The sequence below is a fragment of the Mus musculus genome, chromosome 5 (genome assembly GCF_000001635.26).
Source record: "Mus musculus strain C57BL/6J chromosome 5, GRCm38.p6 C57BL/6J".
In the NCBI taxonomy this organism is placed as follows: Eukaryota; Metazoa; Chordata; class Mammalia; order Rodentia; family Muridae; genus Mus; species Mus musculus.
The window spans coordinates 65,859,878-65,878,047 of record NC_000071.6 but is presented as its reverse complement, the minus strand read 5'-3'; the positions used below and the strand labels follow the sequence as shown (position 1 = coordinate 65,878,047).

Here is an 18,170-nt window from a genome sequence, read left to right as displayed (position 1 = left end):
CTGGAACTCACTCTGTAGACCAGGCTGGCCTCAAACTCAGATATCTGCCTGCCTCTGCCTTCCAAGTGCTGGGCTTAAAGGTGTGTGCCACCACTGCCCGGCTTAGCCTAGAAATTTTAAAAATGAAAAATCAAGGACAGTTTTTTCATGGTATTCTAGTAATGAATTTTTAATTACATTTATTTATTTGTTTGTTTATCTTGTGGCCAATGCCCTACTCGTACCATGTGGGTCCTGGGGATTGAACTCAGATCATCAGACTTTTTTTCAGGTGCCTTTTTACCCACGGAGCCATCTTGCCAGCCCCATATTTCGTATTGATTTTTCAGTTTAGCACACACAGGAAAGAGCTTCCTTGTGGCATCTTCAAATATCTACGTGCCCTTATCCGTCATTCTCTTCCACTCCAGCCTCACTTCGCAAGTTGCTTGTCTTTAGCTGTACTAACATTTTTGGAATAAAACAACTTAAAAAACAATGACGACAACAATATCCTCACTCTTCCAGAGTCCTTTTCCACCCTTTAAAGGCACATTCGCAAGGCCAACAGAAACAGCGTGCCGACAGCATAATTAACATCTGATATTCCCTTACCTATTCATTTTTCTATTTTTTTCCTCCAAAACAATTTATTTTTTTTAATTGGTGGTCATGGGATACTTGTTTAGTAAAGATATCACTAGTTCTCTATCTGAAATTCAGTTTTAGCTGGTCCCTGGTATTTTATTTGCAAGCTATAACACCCCTAGTTAAGTTAGAAAGGGGAACCTAATCTAGAGCCCAGACCACCAGCCGGCTGAAGCTGGGCTGCTGGGGCAATGTCAAGGCCTGCCTGCATACAGAGAACAAATGGATTAAATTCTGCTTGGTCACCAGGAGCAAGTTACCATCTTCTGGACTTAGTTTTATCATGGTGTGAAACAAGAGGATTTCATCCCAGGTCAAAATGCCAGGAGGACCTAGGAGGGGTGTGTGCTATTTATTTCAGTACCTAGAAATACATCTATGCCCTGCACATCTGTCCATAATGGGCTGCATACCCAACAATGGCTCCATCACATTATAGCATCTGTGATGCCATCGCTGCCCCCACTCCTACCCCGTACTGAAGATGGAACCTAGAGATCTGAACAAGCGAGGTAGGCATTCTACCACTGAGCTTTGCCCTCAGCTCTCTTTGTTTTCATCTCATTTTTTTTTATTTTTATTTTTATATTTTTATTTTTGAGCCAGGGATTTAAACTAAGCTGTCCAGGCAGGCTTTGAACTCACTCTAGCCCAGATAGGTCTTGACTTAAAATTCTCCCACCGCGGTCTCCTGCAATTACAAGCTATGTCACCATGTCCAGTTTCGTAGCTGACTTGATTTATGTCAGTACATTTTATGAAGTCTACACAGTGACTAAATTAAGGAAACATTTTCTAGAACCTGCCTATGGCATTAAATGACATTTCTTTTAAACAAGTACTCCTCAGAGATAACTATTCTTTTAGAAGCAGACACAGTAAAACAAGGAATTTCAGCCCATTTAAACATCCAAGTCCATAAGCCCGGCTGTTACACACTACACTATTTATTCAGTGTCTAGAAAGTTCTAGACCATGATGCAGGCACTTTCGTGTTAGCTCATTTTCTCTTCACAATAGTCTCATATGGTAGAAAATACCCCAAATTTATAGACCTACTGGCCAAGGCAATAAGGAAAATGTATAGCCTCTGATTGCATTCACTGTTAATTGGACCAAAGCTGAGCATTATGTCATCTCACCATCCCACCATCTCTTCCCATAGAGGGGCAAGAACTGGGAGGCAGGACAGAGCAGGTGAACGGGTTTTTACTCTAGCCAGGCTGTCTAGCACTCGTGTGTGTGTGTGTGTGTGTGTGTGTGTGTGTGTGTGTGTTCCCTATAGCCTTGAACTCACAACAATCCTCCGGTCGCAGCTTCTCAAATGCTGAGATTATAAATGTGAACCACCACACCCAGCTTAGAGCTTTAGAGTTTTATGTAGCCGTGAGCTATACCCATGATGGTAGACGTAACTATATTAAGACACAAATAAAGTAGGGTGTAGAACAGTGTTCCAACCACCTATGGCTTCCATTTTGTCCACTGAGTTTACTGTGCATCTTATCTTGTTTAAACAACTTTTCTTAGTTACTTGCTTTATATACAGCACTCACTGGTCACAGTAGTCCCAGCTTGCCTGGGATTTGGCTGACTGTGCGGACAAGATACAGATTCTGCTGCTGGGGAAGAAACAAATGGAGACAGGAGATGCGCCAATTAAGTAGGTGCATCAAAGAAGAAACCAGACTGGAAATGAGATGCTCAGGTGAGGACCCCATTAAAGACGTATGGAGGAAGCTGGACTCCAGAGAAGGATATTAAAGATTAGCGAGGAAGCAATGAAGACTGCCAATGGCTGAAACCACTCAAGTGGCACACAGGAGGCGCACCGAATACAAGCTGGAGAGGAGTTTCACAAAACCAAAAGAGGGGAAAGTGCAAAGGCCTGGAGAAGTAACAAGTGTGTGTCTGGGGACCATGCAGATGCTCTACTATACCTCAAACTAGAGCTGAAGAAGTAACAGGAAATGAGGAAGAGAAGATCAGTCTGCTGGGATGGCCAGGTGGCTCAGTAGTAAAGCACACGACACACAGATGCCGTCGCTAGAATCCTAGCACCCATATAGGTGTCAATAAGCATAGTGACCTGCCTGTAATCTTGGCCTCGGGATATAGAGACAAGTGATCCCTACAGCCATCTAGCCCAGCTAAATCAGTGAGCTCTGGATTCAAGCAAGAGATGCTGCCTCAACAGACAAGGCGAAGAGTGCTGGGGGAAGGCACCCAGCATCAACCTCTGGCCTAAACACACACATGAATGTGCATACACACCTAAACACACACATGTGTGTGCATGCACACACACAAACCTAAACACATACATGTGTGTGCATGCATACACACACAAACCCACATGCTTATACACACATGCACAGCACACATATACACATGATTAAACATATACATATATGTGCATATGCACACACAAACCCACATGTCTATACACACATGCACAGCACATGTATACATATGCTTAAATGTATACATATATGTGTATACATACACAAACCCACATGCCTACATACACATGCACAGCACACACATACACACAAATCCATATGCCTATATACACACATGCACCGAATCAAATATGTATGGTTCCTTTGGGAAATTTCTGACATGTGATGAAATTAGAAATATTCAGCTGTATTCATCATTTGAAAATTTTGTTTTACTTAAATTCCAAAATTAGCTACAGAGCTCTACAGCTAGCAATAAATTCTCTAACTTTAAAAATATAGACTCACCAACCTATTAACTCCAATACCCTTCATTAAAAGTGGTTTCTGTGCATATCAAAGTGTAAGACCCAAGAACCTTAGATCTCTAATCTAAGATCCTCAGAATTTTAAAAGATAAAATATAAATATATAGATTTTAAAGCATCAATTTTCTTCAAAATGTCACAGTGATTTTCACACCATAACTGCATCTCGCTATGATTATTAGTTGTTTGAATAATGCAGTGCATACTTCAGAGACAACAACCATTCTCAAAATTGACAAAGAAATGAAAAGAAAGAAAGAAACCATAACTGGTGGGGAATACGGTGAGCTCTCCACCTGTTGAAAAAGGAGACTAGGCAGTCATGATCAAATTCAACTGCAAAACAGCATCAATACATGTTGAAAAGAAATTTGCAGTGCAAGAATTTCAGTCATCCAAAGAAAGGACAACTATGTCCAAAAAGCTTAAAATGTAAGGTTAGTTTGTCACAGGTCAAACAAACAAAAACATGAACTTAAGTTGAAAATTCTGGGTTTTTTTTTCTTGACTACAATATTGAAAACTAGCCATCTAATCTTAAATTGAAACCATAGGCATCTCACCCCTTTTGGAAGAGAAATTAACATTTCTCCCAGACAAGCAGGTAAGAGGTCTTTCTCAAGTCAGAGAGCAGAACTTGGGGAAATCCAAAGCCATCAATCTGGTTTGGAACTTTCTATCTAAATTTTATACAGGCCTCCCTGCTATCCACATTATGTTCACAGCTCTAGAATTTAATATTAATATTGACACAACTTCCCTTTTAATTACTTTCCCTGAGACACAGATAACAAAAAGAAGAAAGGCACTGGACAGACTGCCAAAGCTTCCCTTTAAATCAAATGCTCCCTCTGGGAGTTAGCAGGGCATGGGGTGGGGGTGTTCTCTTCCACTGGGAAGCAACATTGGGACTCTCCCTTATGGGGTCTGTACACCTTGGAGTGAAGACCCTGGAGTAATAGGGATTTCAGTAAACCAAATCTTACAGATGCAAAAGCATATTCTTGGTGTCCTTGTGTTAAAAAGCATATGTCACATTTGTTACTGCAGATGGGCACTACTATTATGAACCTACATTTACTATTAGGTCTTAAAGCCAACAGTACTGTGGACATTTCTCTGATACAGCCAGAGAATCGAGATACTGGAGCGAGATAACAACATTGTCTTAGCAGACAGAGGAAATTGTGGCACTGCCAATGTGTACGGGTTTTCTGGCTTACCTCCTCCCATTTCCTGTACAGACATCTAGTGCCATCTATCCCCTCAGCATGACCAGAGGAAGAGATGCCACCAACATCAAGTGAGCCAGTTACTGTCCAAAGATACTAGAACTAACGAAAGTCAGGCTTTATCTGAAGAGAAGTATTATAAAAGCAAATGATACAAAACACCCTGGGGGGGGGTTGTTGCTGACAGAAATGGCTTTAGTCATTTAAATTTGATTTTAAATATCTGCTTTCCCTTTCCTTTTAAGGAGGGCTGATCCATCATGTTCTTAGACTTCCCCACCATGGCAGGCGTTGCCTTCAGCACACAGTTGGAATAAAGCTAATAGGAAGTCTTGTGGCAACTGAGAAAAAAATACAAGAGAAGGAGGCAGAAAAGGATTCACGGTGAGGTATACATCCTTAGAGGTATCTCAAGAGACAGGAAGACGGGCCTGGAGGGGTGGGAGACAAAGGAGGGAGGGAGAGGAGCCAGCTACTCACCTGCAGTAACAAAGGGCTCTACCAGCTAGCTAAGGGCAGCGATGAAGCTGAGTGGGTGGTGTACAGAGACTGTTCCTTGGCCTACAATGGTCTGATGAGCCTTCCTCAACTGAAAGTACTGTTTACTGAGAATCCACTAGGTAACATGTTAGCATCCTTGCTTATCCAACCCATACCAACATGCTCAGAACGCTAGCATCTGCACGTGTCTGGGCACAGTCACTAACTTGAAGACTATTTCATAGTAAAGTGTTGAGCATCTTATGTGACGTAGGGAATATTATTCTGAAAAGGAAAGGTGGAACAGGTCTATGAGCACCACTGTAAAGTCAGACCAGTCATAAGCCTGACCACCGGGAGTCTGTTCTGGAGTGCAAGCTGAGGTGGGCTGTAAGCGGGGATTATGGGATGCAATGTTATTACTCTGATACAAACAGAACTTGGCATAAAACCTAACCACAGGGCTACAATGATTAAATCAGTAATAGAAGGCAGGCTACACGCCTTACATGAACACATCTGTTAGAGATTTTCATCTTCTACCTCAAAGATAGGTATACAGTTCTCATACTACTCCCAGAAAAAGAGAATCTTAACTCATATTTCATAAATCCATAGGCAGTTTCACATATTTGGTCTCTGAAGGGTTGAGGATTCCCTCTCCCCACCCCCACCTGCAACCCACCCTATGACATCATCTTCTGGCTTTCAGCAAAGCTGGCTGGTTAAAGCATGTGGATTTGGGGTAAGTGTCTCTCTGCTGAGAAAAAACTAGAAGAGGCTTGAGTTTTCAACCAACACCCACAGTTCCCCAGACTACAGGCTCTCACACTCACAGTGGCCAAAGGGGCATCTGTGGTCAAAAGACTGTACAGGGGAAAGGCTGTCCCCAAAGCTGCCAAGGCCCAACCCCATGTCAGCTTCAGGGAAGAAAGACTATTTAGATGGAGAATCTGGCTCCCATTCTGGAGTGCTTGCCTTGTGCATACATGAAGCCATGGGTTCAATTCCCACACTGAGCATGCCTGCACACATAGACACACACAGACACAGACACAGACACAGACACAGACACAGACACAGACACAGACACAGACAGACAGACAAGAGAAGGAAAGGGAGAAACACAGAAACAGAGATGACAGAGACAGACAGACAGAAAGGGAAAGCTACATCTTACACTCAGAAACAGCACACAAGCCAGCTGTGTACCTTTCCCCGCCTGGCTGGGGGTGTCAGCTGACCCTGACTCGGTAACTCCACACTGTAGTCTGTGTTGATCCTCTCTGTATGCAAATGTCACTGTGTCTCTGGTGTTCTCTGAGGTTACACCCAGTTGTATATAGGATACTTCAGTGGAATTTTGGGAAGCAGCTCTCCCTACAGGCCTCGGAAGGACGGACTTAGGGCAGTGTGCACATTCTCTTTGGTAGGAACCTGCTCGAGCGCATGCGCAGCGCAGCTTGTGGCTCTGATGCTCTAAAGCATCCGCCGGCCGCCATCTTGTCCTCAGGTCAGGATCAGGGGAGAGTCTGTTTGTTTAACCTGAGATCACAAAGAACAGAGCGGGATTTCCTCCATCCCATAATGCTTCCCCTGTGCTACTGACAGCCTCTGAGGCCAGGGTTCTTAATGTGAAACTTACGGAATCTTAAGAAGACTTTAAAGAATTTAAATAAAATAAAGAAATTAAATAAAGACTAGGTGCATATTCCCAAACTGTACGGCAAATGTCCATATTCTTATATAGGGTCTTCTCAGAGCTCCTTGCTTCTCATTAGATCCCAAATGACTCAGTAATCCCAAAACTTATTAAGAAACGTCCCTCGGGGCTGGAGAAACGACGCAGCAGTTAAGAGCACCGGCTGCTCTTCCAGAGGTTCTGAGTTCAATTCCCAGAACCCACATGGCAGCTCACAACTCAGCTCACAACTGTCTGTAACTTCAGTTCCAGGGGATCTGACAGCCTCCCACAAACATACATGCCGGCAAAACACCAATGCACACAAAATAAAAATAAAATAAAATAAATTGGTTTTTGGAAGAAGAGAGAAAGAAACACACCCCTACTCAGGCTGGTGGCTCAACCTGTAGTCTCAGCATTCCATGAGGCTTCCCTAGACTATAAAGTGAATTCCAGAATCCCCCAGGTTACTGAGTGAGACTCTGTCAGAATGGGGGGGGGGGATGAGGGAGGGAAAATTAAAATGAAGGAGAAGAGGCCGATAGATGGTGGGGTAGAAAGAGGCTGAAGGCTCTTCCAGGGCTTAAGCCAACACCAACACACAGGTCACACAGGGATGGGGATGGTGAGCAAATACTCCCACAAGTCTGACTCTAGGTTTCTGATGCTTCATAGCCAACAGACCCTAAGCCAAGGCTCTGCTGTGAGGATGAGCTCCCAGTTTGTTCTTGATTTATCACGTCCTGACCTGAGAGATGGGAATATGGGGAGAGAACGGCTCATTTCCAGCATAAGAAGAACATGTGAGAGTTAGTGACAGTCACTGACATTCTAAAGGTAGGAAAACAGAACCAGGTGGTCTCAGGACCACGGTTATTGCAGAGGTGCCATTTCCTGTCCTGTTCATTTTATGATGTATATCTGTCATTATTATTGTGAGTGTTACAGGTCTCTGGTTATGGTACTCCATTTTATCAAAAATTATTCTTTCCCTCTTCCTTTAACATAATATTTTCGTGCACCAAGATTCCCAATACTTTCTGCTATAACCCCCTCACCATACTCTCATGTAAGTTTATTCCTAATGATGACCTCCCTGTCATTTAAAACCAAGGTGTTCATGGGTTTTCAAAGTTCCCTGGATGATTCAAATTCCTGCCCAAAGCTGTTTGCTTGTGTGTGTGTGGGGGGGGGGGGGGGGGGTAACTCCATGGTACTCACTGCATCTGTCTAAGGAGTGTAGCGAGTACAGCCTCCTGGCTTTAGTGTCTTTCTATAACAAGCAAATAACTCTGTCTTTACCTTCTCTGTTTCTATACCTTCACACGATAAGCTCTTGAATTGTGAGTCTCCAGCCCCCAGTCTCACCCACATCAGAGAGACAGACAGACAGAGACAGAAACTGACAGAGACGCAAACACATAGACCCAGAGAGTATGTGTTTCCTCAGACCAAACCAAACTATAACCTTTAATCTATAGCATTTCACAAAACATTACCTGAAGACCATCCACATCAGATTTATCAAAAATGTATACGTGTATTCCCTCCTGCCTCTTTCCAACAGAAAACATGGAGGGAGACAACTTAGGATGCTGTACTTATTAACACCCACCTCTCTCTCTCTCTCTCTCTCTCTCTCTCTCTCTCTCTCTCTCTCTCACACACACACACACACACACACACACATACACACACACAAACACATACACACACACAAACACATATGCACACACACAAACACATACACACACATGTGACTCTTGGACACACTCATTTGAGAACCTATGATTCAGAATAATTGTAATAATTCATTTATTTGATGCACGTTGGTGATTTGACTGCATGTATGTCTGTATGAGGGTGCCAGACCCCCTGGAACAGGAAGTTACAGATAGTTGTGAGCTGCCATGTAAGTGGTGGGGATTGAACCACTGAGCCATCTCTCCAGCCCCCAATTCAGAAGAATTTATCCTTTCCAGTATCCATCCTCATTTTTTATTTCTAGTTACACTCGTGGCCTCTGGAACCGTCACCCTTTCCTTTCCTGAGGACGTGCTCTCGTCTCCTCTCATTGTGTCGTCATCAGTCCTGCTGTTTCTCTCCCTCCCCATCAGAACTTTATTCTTCTGTAAGTGAGGAGTGGGTTCAAAGATTTTCTAAGCACTTATTACAGTGCTCCCCTCAATACTGTGGACCCTGGACTAGTTGGCTCTGTTGGGTGAGGTTTTTTGTTTTGTTTTGTGCTGTTGTTGCTGTTTGTTTGTTTGTTTGCTTGCTTGTTTGTTTGTTTTGCTTTGCTCTGAGACAGTCTTGCAGAGAAGCTAAGCTTGCCTCCAACTCTCAAACCTCCTGCCTCAGCTTCCCAAATGCTGGGATTACAGGCATGCACCAGCATCTCTGGCTCCCCTGGTCTTAGACTGAAGCCTCTCTGTGGGTTAGTTCTCAGTCTACCCAAAGAAGCACTGTGTCCAGAAAGTGTTTAGGGTCTTAGTTTATGGCGGCATTGGTCTTCTAGCCTATGGGATACCTAACACGTCCTCAGAGCCCAGTACTTCCTACATTCTCAGATGTCCAAAGGAAACCTTCAGCTTCCACAACACTGCATGGCCCGGATCCAAACCCCCTTTACTGTGTCCTGCCCCAAGGGCTTATCTCCAGCCATGCAGGTCAGAGACAAGGCAAAGCCAGACTAGAAATTTCCACACCTTCTTACTTTCTCTAGTTTATAAAAACATGCATGCACAGCTACTATAAATGAAGTAAAAATAAATTCTATTTTACCATTCCAACATGCAAAATGCCTTTTTTCCTTCCTTCCTTCCTTTCTTTCTTTCTTTCTTTCTTTCTTTCTTTCTTTCTTTCTTTCTTTCTTCCTTCCTTCCTTCCTTCCTTCCTTCCAATTGTCCAGGTATAATTTATTATTATTTTACTTTTATTTCATGTGCACTGGTGATTTGTCTGCATGTATGTCTGTGTGAGGGCATCAGATCCCCCAGAACTTGAGTTACACACTGTCATGCAGTTGCTGGGAATTGAACCTGTGTCCACTGGAAGAACAGCCAGTAACCTTAACCACCGAGCCACCTCTCTAACCCCAATGCCTTCATTTCAAGTTTCTCATTCATCATAAAATCAGCATAGAAGTCAAACTTTTAATCATCTTGTTCTAAGCAGCTTGCTGTGTTTGCTGCTTTGGTAAAAATAAACATTCCATGACTGATTTCTAGCTAAGGACACAAGATCACTGAACCACGAAGATGAGGAAGAGATGGTCACATAGCATAGAGTCACACAGCATCCATCACCCAGATCAACAGCGCCAGCAACTTGAGCAGCTTCCGAAACTTCTGCAAATACTACAGTCTGCTCTTGCAAACTAGCACACATCAGCAAGAGTCTCAGTTGTCACTTCCCAAAAGCAATTTTTCTTCTCATGAAAGGTTCTGAAAATTCACCTTATTCTTGTCTGTTCAACAAAGGAGGATTTCTGTCAGCCTTATATGCAAATAACCAATAAAACATTTAAAAACGATAGGGCAATCCTATGTCCCTTTGGACTTGATTAACCACCAACTCACTGAATGTATTTATTTCACATCTACTTCCCTGAATAAGGTCATGTACACACACTACCCAGTTGCTACAACAATAAACTGAATGAATGACAACTTGTAGCTCTCAGGGGTACAGTGAGAACCCCGCATCCTGTTACCTCACCAGGGATACAGTGAGAAGCCTGGCGCCTGTTACCTCACCAGACTCGACCTTGGTTTTCTTTTCTAGGAAATGGGGAAGAAGCCACTGCTGACTTCAGTTTTACCAGAAACCAAATGGCAAGATAAGAAGGTCCCAGCTTACACTAGAAGAAGCCATCACACATCAGTTATGCTCTGGAAATCTCTTCCCAAGTGACTCACTAGCACCCCATTCTACAGGGATAGAAAGAGGGGGAAATGATCAGACACTTTCTCCTTGATAGTAAATCTCTCCCTTTGAGCTCTCCCAGAATAATACTGTATCGCTCTACATGTATACAACACTTTAGCAGTGGTTCTCAACCTGTGAGTCATGACCCCTTTGGGGGTCCCATATCAGATATTTACATTACGATTCATAACAGTAGCAAAATTAGGGTTATGAAGTAGCAACGAAAAAGTTTTGTGGTTGGGGGGTCACCACAACATGCAGAAGTGTGTGAAAGGGCCACAGCGTTAGGAGGGTTGAGCACCGCTGGTCTAGAGGTATTAGAGAAGGCCCTTTATGAAAACAGGATTGAGCTAAAACTGCTCATACCCTTAATCCAGTCATGTCACTCCCAGAAACTCATCTCAAGGAATAAATTCAGGACAAAGGAGAATCCTCTTCGGTGTACAAATGTCAATCACAACACAGAGAGGTCAGTCAGGAGCACCCCAGCACTGTTTACCGTGCTGGTGTTTGGGGACGTGTTTGGTGTTGGGGTAGGAGAAAGCTTCGTTTAATGGCTCTCAGATCATCTTATGCAAAAAAACTGGTTCCATGTCATTTTGGGGCTTGTATTTTCAATCACACGGATTCCTGGATGCCCTTTCCAGGGCTATGGTAAGACACATAAAGTTCTCCATGTGGTTCTGGTGTCCAGCCAAAACTAGACTAGTCAACCTTACAACAGTCATCCGTATCTCAGAACAGCGTGAAAGTTCCTAGTGCAGACTGTCCAGAGATTGCTCAGAGCATTCAAGCAGTCACAGGGGTGACTGGGCAGGTGAGGACCGAGGCCAGGTGCTTCTGGTACCCCATCCCCACCCCTCCATCAAAGGCTTCCTTCTCTCACTGATCACCTCAGTCTAATATTGCCATGCTGCCTCTCAATTCCCATTCATGGCCCACTTTCTGGCTGCTGCCCCGAGATCTCTCGCCAGAGCCTCGCAACTTTGACACATAATTGAGAACCGGCTTCATAATTAGCATACCAGCTACACAATGCACTCCTAAAAAGGCTTTCTGATCCATATGAACCTGCAATCTAGAGGAAGGGAAAGCAGGAAGCTTTGAACCCAGGTTTTCAATGGCCCTAAGCATCCAGACCCCAAACCACTTCTTCAATAACTCGCGGTCAAAAGTATTCCAACTGTGGAGCAGGGATGAATTCTCAGCTGTATCATGCTAGCATTGCAACTAAAATACTGAAGTAATATTGCTTGACTTAAATGGGGTCAAGAAATAAGCATCTTTCTCTGTCCTGGGTTCCAAGAACCTCTGTAATTCTGCCCACTACCTTCAGACACCCTTCCAGACAGACACTCACAAACAACTGCAGATGCTCAGAGCCAGCTGGAAGAGCTGGCATGGAAAGGCTTAAAACATTGCTTTCAAATCTGTTCTCTTTTCTTCACATGTGAACACTATAAAATATCTAAACTCTGTGTTTGGTCTATAGTTCATTCCCAGCCCTTTACCTGTCACCCCCAATTTCCCTTAAAAGGAACAATGTATTTAAAAAGGTAAGTTTGTAGAAAGCTTGCCCCTGGGCCAGCTCAGCGCCCTTTTTTTTTCCCCCATTGTCCATAGCCAAATCCTTACAAGTCCTAAGGGCTGACCTTTGAGAGTTTATTGTAAGCTAGACACTACATTAAGCACTTTGTATATTTTATCTCAACTGCAGCCTTTGGGGGGAGTAATTTTCAGTTATTGCTACTGTTATTTAAAGGTCTCTTATAATAACAACACAAAAAGGAACATTGAAGAATTTCAGTGACTTGTCTGACGTTCCCATGGCCCAGAAATAACAGAGCCAAGCTTCAACATGGGCCCCTGGACTCCAGGTTCTTGCTCATTTGCCATGGTTTTAGATTCCAGTTTTCATGGTCCAGGAATCACTATAACATGCTATCTCTCTAAGGGAATGTCCGTGGAAACAACTGTTATATGGCCCAAAGGGCTCACTCTCTTTGAAAGAGAAGCTCTTCAAGGTCAGAGACTTGCTTATCCACCTAGTCAACCTCCCCAGAAGAAAGACAGATGATTGAAAGTCTTTAAATAGGAAAACAGACACAGAGGTTCCCCCCGACCCCCACCCCAGGCCTTTCTCTGCATCCACAATGGACTAAGGAACACTGCTAGAGGCCCAAGGGGTATCACAAAACAGTCCTAAGCACTCAGAAGGTGGCCCAAGGATGCAAAACTGGCCGAGTCCCTCTACAAATGGCTAAAAGAAGGTTTAAAACTACAGAATGTAGTCTCTTCTCATTCATCTCTCCAGCTGGCCCACACCCTGTCTTTCTAACCCTGATCCGGCAGAGGGTAAACCACTGGGCCAGTCTCTAGGCCAGTCAGTCTCCTCTTTATGGAAAGTCCACATGGCCCTCCAAGTCTACAACAACCTTCCCCTTCTCCATCTGCTAAGCCCCCATCCTTCCTAAGGCTTCCTGCTAAGCCCCCATCCTTTATAAGCATCCTTCCTTCTGAGCACTCCAGCTCACTCCCAGAACCCTTCTCGAAACCCTACAGCTGTTAAAGCTTCTGTGACCCAGCTTCTTCTTCAACTGTTTCCTAACCTGTATCTTTCGCTGTAACTACTAGACTTGAAGGTCCACCGAAGGACGGGTTTCCTTATATTTCTCTTCTCTCATGCACAGCACCATCTTAGATCCGGTCGCTTGAACCCATCTGTCACAACTTTAATTTAGTGAAGCACCTAAAACCGGTGATTTTCCCCCAAGCTTTTGTTGCTGTGGATGTTACAGCCCAGCCAATCTATTGGCAGTGCACAGCATGAAACCTGCTGAGAAACTAAATTTAATCTAGAAATGTACAGAAAGGGGCCATTGGGATTGAGAATAGCTAGATAGGAATTCTGGGATATGGTTTTTATTTCGATTTTTTTTTTCTACATAGCTAGATAACTTTAAAGCTGCTCTCTGTGGATGCTGGAGGGCCCTTAGATTTCCTTCATCAAACACTGCTGCATGAAGTCTAAAGTCCCCACACAAGCAAGCTCTGACACAGCCCCAAGAACATATGGGAATACCTTAGAAACTAAGACTCAGTGGCACATGCCTGTAACTCCTGCACCTGGGAGGTGGAAGCAGAAGGGTCAGGAATTCAAGGCCATCTTTGACTTCACATCAGCCAGCCCAGGCTATCCAAGACCTCATCTCAAAACAAAAACAAAGCAAAATAGAAAGAAAACCAAAGTGTGTCTTGTTAAGACTCTAGAGTTGGGGTAGACGGCCGAACACACCCCCATCTCTGAGTTTAGTCTACACTTTGCAACAAATTAAAAAAGGTCATTACAATGTTCAGCCTAAAGAAGAAGAAAAAAATCTTAACAAAATCACAGAGATTCCTGAGACACCGAAAAAACATTTTTAAAGAGGCAAAAGTCTTACCTGGGGTAGAATGCCAAGTCTCATCACCAAAATGACTGACTCCGGAAGTCTAAGTAGCTCTCCACGCCATGTAAAAGCTAACGTAGCTCAAATCTATTACTGCTGAGAGTCCCTCCTGAGGTCTACCTCTCTCTCTCTCTCTCTTCCCCAAGGCTCCCAATGAGTCACTGTTGGAAAAGCTGCAACACCGGACTGGCAGAGTCCAGCCCAAGGTGGTGGGCCTCAGTGTCGGAGGTGACCGAGGCAGAGGAACACTCCGAAAGTGACAAAAGCGATTAGCAAGTTCCTGTGCCGAAGTGAGTTTCCTGTGGCTGGCTTCTCCACAAAGGGGTTTCGCCTGTGTGGGTTTAGGGGCCTGTGCGCATGTGCGTTTGTTTCCCTCCATGAGCCTGTGAAACCTACCCAAGCAAGAGGCCAAATAGGGCTTTTGCTGCACGGCTGGATTTCTGTTTGATTACCGTTTTATCCTTTCTGGATCGTTTCTCTCTCTCCATTCCCTCCTGTTGAGGGAAGGAAAGGGGGTGAAACTGGGATGATTCTTTCAGGAAATGAAACAAGAGAGGAAAATCGGTTTCACTGTCCTGGCTGGTCTCGGTTAACTTAAGCTTAAGTAAAAGCACTTAACTAAGAACTTAACTTCCGGGCTGAGAATGGAGCCTATGGGTAGCGTACTTGCCTGGCCCTGTGTTTGTGCCCCGTACTGAATAAAAGCCATAGTTCCTGGCACACACCTGTTATCCCAATGTTCAGAAGGATCAGAAGTTCCAGGTTTCCCAGGTATGATGGCACCTGCCTTTAATTCCAGCGCTCAAGAGGCAAAAAGCAGGTGGAGTTCTTTGAGTTCAAGGCCAGCCTGGTCTACATAGAGAATTCTAGAACATCCAGAGCTTCACAGAGAGTCTCTGTAAAAAAAAAAAAAAAAACTCAGCTGTACACGGAGTTCACCACCAGCCCAGCAGGAGACAGTCGGTGGGTTCTCTGGATCACTCTGCCTTATTAATAATGAGTTGTGCTGCCAGTATTAGTAACAATTTAAAAATGAAGGGCATAGCAAAAGTCAAGTAACCGCCACAGAGCAGCACCTGGGCCGGGAGGTACTAGACCCTGTGCTGTTTTCTGACCCCTCTGAGTTTCATTATTTGACTAAAAACACAACTGTACTTGTCCCTCCTCGCTGTGCCAGCCAGGTGTAGAGACCATCTGCCACAATGTAACCCCATGGTCAAACTGCCTAAACCAGCCATTTGACTCTCCTGAAGTATTAACACCCTCCCCCCTCCCCTCCCCCTCCCCTTCCCATGCCCCGCCACCCTAAGTCTTGAATCACTATAAATGCTACTGACCAGGATGGTAACTTGCTCAAAATATCGGAGTGCCAAGTAGGCAAACAGCAGAAAGACCTTAAGGCAGACATGAGATTGGATTAGCCAGGCCTTAGGTACTTTAAATGGGATTAAATGGCACGTCTCTAATCCCAGCACTCTGGAGGCAGAGGCAGGCAAATCTCTGAGTTCTGGTCTACAGAGTGAGTTCCAGGACAGTCAGGGCTACACAGAGAAACCCTGTCAGAGAGAGGGAGAGGGAGAGGGAGAGGGGGAGAGGGGGAGGGGGAGAGAGGGGAGGGGGAGAGGGGGAGAGGGGAGGGGAGAGGGGGAGAGGGGAGGGGAGAGGGGGAGGGAGAGGGAGAAAGAAAGGGGAGGGTGATAGGTCAATGTACTTGAAGCGTGGTATGGACAGAAGAAAGGAGACAACATCAGGCTTACAAATAGACACATAGAAGCCTCTATGAGCCCCCCCCCCCCCCGTAGCAATTTACTAGTAAAGTAGGAACTTAGTCTCTCTCCAGAAAATTCCTTGTGGGAAGCTTGATTACCACTGGAATATTATTAGGTAGGCAAAGCACAAATAATTTCTTTGCCTCTGAGTTTGTGTTTCTAAGGGTGAGGGCAACTGCTACAAACACCAACACCTCTGCCAGATGAAATGAGTTTAAAAAAAAAAAAACAAGAAATCTCTCAGGAGGGTGAAGTCAAAGGACTAGGAACTTGAGGCCATCTTGGGGATACACAGAGCATTTCCAGGCCAGTCTGGTTTATGAGACTTGTGTTTTAAGTTTAAATAGAGAAATATATGTGTGTTGAGATGAGGTCAAGAAAAAGTGAAAAAAAAAAATCAAACAAGGGTTGGGTTCAAAAGGAAAGCTTGTGCCCTTGTGGCTCTAAGTGTTCTGGCAGGCAATACGAAGCAGAAAAAAAGACATAGAAAACAAAGCACTACTGGGTAAACATGTGCTCAATACTGTAATCCCAGCGTTCACCAAGAATTCAAGGCCAGCCTGGGCTACAGAGGGAGGCTGTTCCCCAAACACAGGAACAAATAAGCGACACTAGTTACCGAGCTGGGGATGGTGGTCCTCTGGCTCCTGGGTGCTAAGCCCACATAGACACTTTGCCTTTGGATTTCCACAGGGAGGAAGGAAACCAAACCGCCACCCTTAAGCAGCCTGTAGCAAGGTCTGTGCAGTGAATCCTCCGCAGTCTCTCCTTGGCCAGGCTGATTTCATCTCGACACCCTAGGGACAGGTGTGACAGGGCAATGATGTACCCTCTGGGTTTCACCAGGCCGTTCCAGTTCAATCCAGATGAAGACTGACGTCAACTGTGCTTTGAGAAAGGCATTACCAACGGTTTTTCTCACCCAGTTTCTGAAAGCTCTGGTACTCCAAAGCCGAAGAGTTCAAAATGATCTACCTGTGGGGGGTGGGAGAATGCAGGCTGCGGGGGGGGGGGGGGGGGGGGTTCCTCAGGGTACCAGTGAGCTGGGCCTACTCTTGGGAGGAAAGAGAAGGGCAAAGTCAGCTGCCCTCGTGGACCAAACCTCCTCCTCCAGATGCTTCTGCCTCTGCCGCTCTGAATCTGAAGCAAGACATCCACAGCAGGATCTAGCTACTCCAGGCTTCGTCCTTTGCATATGGTCTGCACGCGTGTGGCCACACACACTCCCGGGTTAGGCTGGGTTGAGTGTTTCCCAAGCCCCAGCACTCCCACTCAGCCTGGAAGGAACCGAGAAGGTAGCACCCACATCGGGCTGCAAAGTTCCTCTTTCCCTTCCTGACCATGCTTCCTATCTGAGAAGCCTGCTCTCGCCAGGAGGAATCTCTCTCTCTCTCTCTCTCTCTCTCTCTCTCTCTCTCTCTCTCTCTCTCTCAACAGAGATAAATGGGGCTGGTAAGAAAAGAAGGGGCCCAATACCTTACATTTAAAGCAGGACAGACAAGCGCACACACATAGCCATCCTCTCTGGATATAACTTCTCATACTTTAGTCTAGCCTGGGGACAGATGGGGGGTGGGGAACACTGGTGGCTCAAAATGGCAAGCAAGAAGGAAACCTTTCACTCTAGACAGAGCTGGGCCGCTGTGGGGAAGGAGGGACGGTCAGTAAGACAAGGCAAGTGGTCCATTGTCTTAGTTTCAAGCACTCCTCCCCTGAGATTCCAGGGCAAATACCACCAACAGTGAAGAGGCAAAGACTTGGGCCAGTGAAATGGCTGAGTTGATAAAGACACCCATCACCAAGACGGGCAACTCCATTTGATCCCTGAAACCTACCCAGTAAAAGGAGAGAGACCCTTTCACCAACCCACCACCACAAACACACACACACACCAAACAAACGAACTGGCTGTAAAAAATGAAGCAGTTAATTAAAAAAAAACAAAAAACAAAAAACAAAAAAAAAAAAACATTGCAGAGTCATTGTACAATGAGTTCACAACCAGCCTGAGATACATGAGCCCCCCCGCCCCCCGTCTAAATAAATAAATAAAAGCCAAAGACTTTCTCAAAAACACCTTCAGTTGATTTTAAATGCTCCCTGATAGGGTCAAAGGAGCTCTTGGTGGTTTTCCATCCAGAGTGTTTTTGGGATTTTTTGGTTTTTTCTTAATAATATGGCATCTGACTCTGTATTCTGCACTTGGGCATAGTCTGGTCTTACATCAGG

At 44.8% G+C, this 18,170-nt stretch overlaps 1 protein-coding gene across 5 annotated transcripts in view; it reads right to left on the bottom strand.

Moving 5' to 3' along the window:
- Positions 1 to 17,306, bottom strand: part of Rhoh (ras homolog family member H) — a 35,959-nt gene extending 18,653 nt beyond the window's left edge. The window contains exons 1-3 of one of the 5 annotated variants that reach the window (XM_030254861.1): positions 17,044 to 17,306; positions 16,561 to 16,738; positions 14,167 to 15,068 (exon numbers count right to left, since the gene is read on the bottom strand). The gene's annotated coding sequence lies outside the window, so the exon portion shown is untranslated. Of the gene's footprint in view, positions 1 to 14,166; positions 15,069 to 16,560 lie in introns of those variants that run through there. The other 4 variants (XM_011240779.3, NM_001363454.1, XM_030254862.1 and 1 more) reach the window with 4 other exon arrangements.
- Positions 17,307 to 18,170: the final 864 nt, after the last annotated feature.